This window comes from Pelobates fuscus, chromosome 6 (genome assembly GCF_036172605.1).
Source record: "Pelobates fuscus isolate aPelFus1 chromosome 6, aPelFus1.pri, whole genome shotgun sequence".
Taxonomy (NCBI): Eukaryota; Metazoa; Chordata; class Amphibia; order Anura; family Pelobatidae; genus Pelobates; species Pelobates fuscus.
In genome coordinates this window covers 168,471,073-168,477,072 of record NC_086322.1, presented here as the reverse complement: position 1 = coordinate 168,477,072, position 6,000 = coordinate 168,471,073, and positions in this window count along the sequence as shown.

The following is a 6,000-nucleotide window of genomic DNA, read 5'->3' as shown; positions in this document are numbered from 1 at the left end:
CAGCCTGCACCCATGTCACTTTTTGTCAAATGAATAGGGGTACATAGTGCCCCCCAGTTCCCACCCATTGGCAGCAGATGAGAGCTCTAAAAGTAATAACAGGTATATAGTATGCCCTTAGCCACCCATTGGTGGCTGGTGGGGGCCCTAAATGATAAGGGGGGGGATCTATTGTCCTTTTCCATACCCCCACTATTGACAACAGTGAGGGCTAATAATAAACGTTATCCAACCCTGGTGTCTAAGAACAGGGCCAGTGCAAGGAATTTTGGCTACACAGGCAAAGCCATCCCCCCTTAAAAAAAAAAAAAAAAGTGTTTTCACCTGTGTGTCTTGTAACCCAACTTTTGATTTTCTTACCTTCTTTAGTGTATTTTATTCCCACTTTCTATGTCTTACACCTCTTGTGTATTTCTTATAACCCCCCTTGTGTATATTTATTTCCCCGGCCTCTTTGTGTTTGTGTGTGTCCCCATTCTTTTTGCATGTTTCTTTCTCCCCCCCCCCCACCCAGCCCCTTTCTGTGACTCTCTCCCCTGAGCGCATTTTGTGTCTTTTTTTTAAATTCTTTATTTTTCGGCATGCAGGTGAGTACAACAGTGCCTGTGTTGCCACAACAGCGTTAGCAGGCTCATTTCGCATAATAAAATTAGTACAAGAATGTGGCACATTAGTTATGCATACATTTTTATATTTCTGCATTTTTCCATCTTGACAAAGGTAGCATGTAATAAGTGTGCAATTACGGCTTACGCAAAAGCCCAATATGTTACCTCATAGATGACTGTAGAGATACAGTTACCCATACCATACATACAACTCCAGGCGCACCAGGCGTTAGGCCTATTCAGCTATGCACCAATATTTTTTGTTACCCGAAACTCGTGTTTTTCAGTGCGACCTAGACTGCGGAAACAATAGGCCTAACGTTATAACAGTCCGGTGTAAGCAGATGCCTGTGATACAAGTCGGTCAATGGAACGTCAGTATACGGTGGGTGGGTTAGTACCAATCTATGTTTACATGTCTCTTCTCTACAGTCAACCAGTGGAGAAACACGATAAGTGGCTACGACCGACTACCTATTCGCCATTCCGTCATCGTGTCACCCACGATTTTCTATGTCTGCAGAGCTTTTGCCACCCAGTAGTTGTGTCTTTTTTCATGCGATATAGACTTAGATATATAGCAACACACAACCATACAGGCACTCAGTCACAGAGATATGCAGGCCCACAATCAAACAAATACAGTCACTCAGCCATATAATCTACACATACAGGTACAATGTCATACAAACACAGACATACAGACACACAGAGACATTCAGACACTATGATACAGACACAGGCATACATAGAAATACATACACTCAAGGGCTTATAGTCATACAGATGCAGGCATACAGAGCAGGGGTGGATCCAGAGCCTAATCTCGGGAATGGCACTGGTAGTGGGCTGTAGTGACTGTAATTGAAAAGTTAGGAGATGTAGTAGGGGGCTAGGGGCTGTAGTGGGGGTAAAGGTGCTGTAGTGTATGTTGTAATTGGGGGTTAGGAAATGTAGTGGAAGGAAAGGGGCTGAAGTGTGGATGATATGGGTTGCAATTGGAGGACAGGGGCTGTATTGGGTATGGTTTGGGGCTCTAGTGAGGGTACGGAAGCTGTGGTGGGGGGCCATGGGGCTGAGGAAGGGGGGGCTGAGAGAGGGGACAGGTCTGAAGGAGGGGGGCAGGGCTGAGGAGGGGGACAGTGGCTGAGTAAGTGTCACGATTCCGGGAACCAAATACGCTAACACACACACAGAAAAGGTGCAGTACCGGACCTTAGAGTGGCCGGGCTAAGCACACAAAGAATAGTCAGGAGACAAGCCGAGTAAGGGGAACCAGAAGACAGAATAATGAGAGACAAGCCGAGGTCAAAGGGTAGGAGAAAGTCACAAAGTCAGATCAACAAGACAGAGAGTACGTAACCAGAAACACAAGTTCAGTAGTAGTACTAGCAAGCAAAGACCACAAAAGGGCAGAGAGGAACAGGAAAGGTAAGTATATAAATCATTAGGTTAATTCTAATTGGATAATTTCCAATCAGAATTAACAATCACACGTGGGAGATATCTAGACCTCCCACTGTGATTGAGGCACTGTGCCTTTAACGCCGGGTCAGGTGGCTGACCCCGGCGTTTAGTAAAATGGGCGGTCTCCCAGCGTGCAGCGTCATGCATGCTGCCACTGGGGGACGTAGAGGAAGACGCGGGCGGCATCCGTGGCTGGGAGGATGCCTCCCGCCGAGCGCACGCCAGGGAGGGGACCGCGGATGGCTGGAGGGTGAGTGCCGCGAGCGGACTGCAGCCTCCCCTCGCAGCCGCCCGCGCAAATCAGACCTCGAAACCCAAGACCGCTCCTCAGGGCCGTAACCCTTCCAATCCACCAGATATTGCAGCCGACCCCTAGAAACACGAGAGTCGAGAAGGGCAGCCACTTCATACACATCACTAGAGACAGTACGAGGGGAAACGGGCCATTCGAGGGGACGAGAGAACCGGTTACACAGCAACGGCTTCAAAAGCGAGACGTGAAACGTGTTCGGAATACGCATGGAAGGAGGCAAGTCCAGGGAGTAGGAAACGGGGTTAATCCTATGTAACACCTTGTAGGGACCAAGAAATCTGGGAGCAAACTTCATCGAGGGAACCTTGAGACGGAGGTTCCTGGACGACAACCATACCCTATCACTCGGAGCATAAGAAGGGGCCGCACCCCTACGGCGATCAGCGAACTTCTTCTGAGCAGCTGCTGAACGAGACAGCGCAACATGGACCTGGTCCCACATCTTCGCAAAGAGGCGAGGTGCTAGTCCAAGGCGGGCTTTCCCTTGTCGGAAGAACGCACCGGGAAGGACAGAAGGCCGAAACCCATAAGCAACCTCAAAAGGACTTAAGCCAGTAGACGAATGAGACACTGTATTCCTGGCAAATTCAGCCCACGGAAGGAGGCGAGACTAGTCGTCCTGGTGCGCATTAGTGAAGCAGCGCAAATACAATTCCACAGACTGATTTGCACGTTCGGCTGCACCATTAGATTGAGGGTGATAGGAGGAAGTGAACGACAAGGAGATCCCCATCTCAGCACAAAAGCCCCTCCAAAACCGAGAGACAAATTGAGGGCCCCTGTCAGATACGATGTCCTGAGGTACCCCATGCAAGCGGAACACTTCCTTGGCAAACACCTGAGCAAGCTGAATCGCAGAAGGCAGTTTCTTAAGCGGAATAAAGTGCGCCATTTTAGAGAACCTATCCGTCACAGTCAATATCACTGTCTGACCATCAGAAGGAGGAAGGTCTACAATAAAATCCGAGAGACAAGCCGAGGTCAAAGGGTAGGAGAAAGTCACGAAGTCAGATCAACAAGCCAGAGAGTACGTAACCAGAAACACAAGTTCAGTAGTAGTACTAGCAAGCAAAGACCACAACAGGGTAGAGAGGAACATGAAAGGTAAGTATATAAATCATTAGGTTAATTCTGATTGGATAATTTCCAATCAGAATTAACAATCACACGTGGGAGATATCTAGACCTCCCACTGTGATTGAGGCACTGTGCTTTTAACGCCGGGTCATGTGACTGACCCCGGCGTTTAGTAAAATGGGCGGTCTACCAGCTTGCAGCGTCATGCATGCTGCCACTGGGGGACGTAGAGGAAGACGCGGGCGGCATCCGTGGCTGGGAGGATGCTGCCCGCCGAGCGCACGCCAGGGAGGGGGCCGCGGATGGCTGGACAGTGAGTGCCGCGAGCGGACTGCAGCCTCCCCTCGCAGCCGCCCGCGGGATCCTGACAGTAAGAGACAGGGGCTGAGTAGGGGGACAGGGGTTGAGTAAGGTGCAGGGGGCAAAGTAAGGAGACAGGGGCTGAGGAAAGGGACAAGGGCTGAGGAAAGGGATAAACCCCTCCCCACCCCCCACCCCCGAGGCTTACCTTAATCCAGGAAGGGGCGGGACAGGATCTGGAGCTTGCAGCCTGCAGTCTGTAAAGTCAGTCAGCTTCTCCTGATGATTTCCAGAGGTGGGGAGCAGTGGAAGTCACGCCCTCTCGACCTCCACTAGCTGTAGGCTGCAGGGAAAAACAGGTACGTTGAAAAATCCGGATTCGGATTTTTGCGCCCCCCTGCTCAGGCACCCTAAGGCGGATGCTTGTGCCGCCTTATGGACGCGCCAGCCACATGAAAGAAAGGACTCAACACCACCAGCCAGCTCTATTCTTAGCAATCTTTCTTGATATCCAAAATCAAACATAAAGTGACAGGGTATTGCGTGGCCCTTCGCTGGAACAAAGTGTTCATGTGCCAGTTTCCGTTTCAGTGGTCTGCTCTGTACACTAGGCTACTCACAACTTCAAACAAGGTTGCATCCAGGTCAGTGTTTTGCCCCGCCTCTCTGGACTTTCTCAAGCATGAGAATGAGTCCCTTCATTTTTCAGCATATATAGCTACAAACCAGAAAATGTTCAATGTTGCAGGTGATTATAATTATGTATCAAAATGGCAAGTGAAAATTCAGATCTAAAATAATGTGTATCACTATAATCAATAAAACAAATAATTCCACATTCCACACCTCAAAACCTCAGGACAAATATCTGTAAACCCAAGGAATTATAACATTAAGTAGAAAAAGAGGCTAATGGACAGAATAAACGCTGACAAAACTTGAATATTGATTGGATACTACATAAAAATATATCATCTATATAAAAACTAGAACAAAATCACTATCTATATAATGCCAATGTTATATAAAATAGGGTATAGCAAAAAATATTATGGTGTATCACCATATGAAAATTAAAAATTAAGGATGTTAAAGGACCACTATAGGCACCCAGACCACTTCAGCTCAATGAAGTGGTCTGGGTGCCAGGTCCATCTAGGGTTAACCCTGCAGCTGTAAACATAGCAGTTTCAGAGAAACTGTTATATTTACATTAGGGTTAATCCAGCCTCTAGTGGCTGTCTCATTGACAGCTGCTAGAGGCGCTTCTGCATTTCTCACTGTGATTTTCACAGTGAGAAGACGCCAACGTCCATAGGAAAGCATTAAGAAATTAAAAAGCCTGCTCACTGTAAAAAAAATAAGGTCCCCCCCCCGAGCCCCCACCTATTGCCCCCCCCCAGCCCCCACCCCTGAGCGGCGGGTGGGGGCCCTAATGTAAAATAATGGGGGTCCCCCTGGGCCCCCACCCCTGAGTGGTGGATGGGGGCCCTAAATCAGAATAAGTGGGGGGATCTAATGTCCTCTCCCCTGGCCCCCTCCCCTGAGCGGTGGGTGGGGGCCCTAATGTAAAATAATGGGGGGGACCTATTGTCCTCCCCCCGGGCCCCCACCCCTGAGCGGTGGGTGGGGGCCCTAATGTAAAATAATGGGGGGGGCCTATTGTCCTCCCCCGGGCCGCTACCCCTGAGTGGTGGGTGGGTGCCCTAAATCAGAATAAGGGGGTGGGGACCTAATGTCCTCTCCCCTGGCCCCCTCCCCTGAGCGGTGGGTGGGGGCCCTAATGTAAAATAATGGGGGGGACCTATTGTCTTCCCCTGGGCCCCCACCCCTGGTGTGATCTCCCCTTCGGTCCGCAGGCACATTGCAGGGCTGACACTGCACTAGCCGGCAGGGTTGAATCTCGGGGGGGGGGGCAATTGCCCTGTTGCCCCCCCTGGATCCGCCAGTGCATCACAGTCCCCTTACGTTGTAAAAAAGAAGGCGTCAGAGTAGTTGTTATTAAGAGACCAAACTTTACATTCCATTAAAAATGTATTTGGTCCTAAGGTAAGGCATTGTCAGGTTCCCAAAAATGTCTAAACACTGCACATTTTTTTCATGGGAAATAGATGTGTATAGAGAGGTTACATCACATGTAATTAATAAATATTTCTCATTCCACTCATACTTCTCAACATGTTTAGGACATCTGTAGTATCTTTTGGAAATGATTTGGTTTTTAATACCACTAGT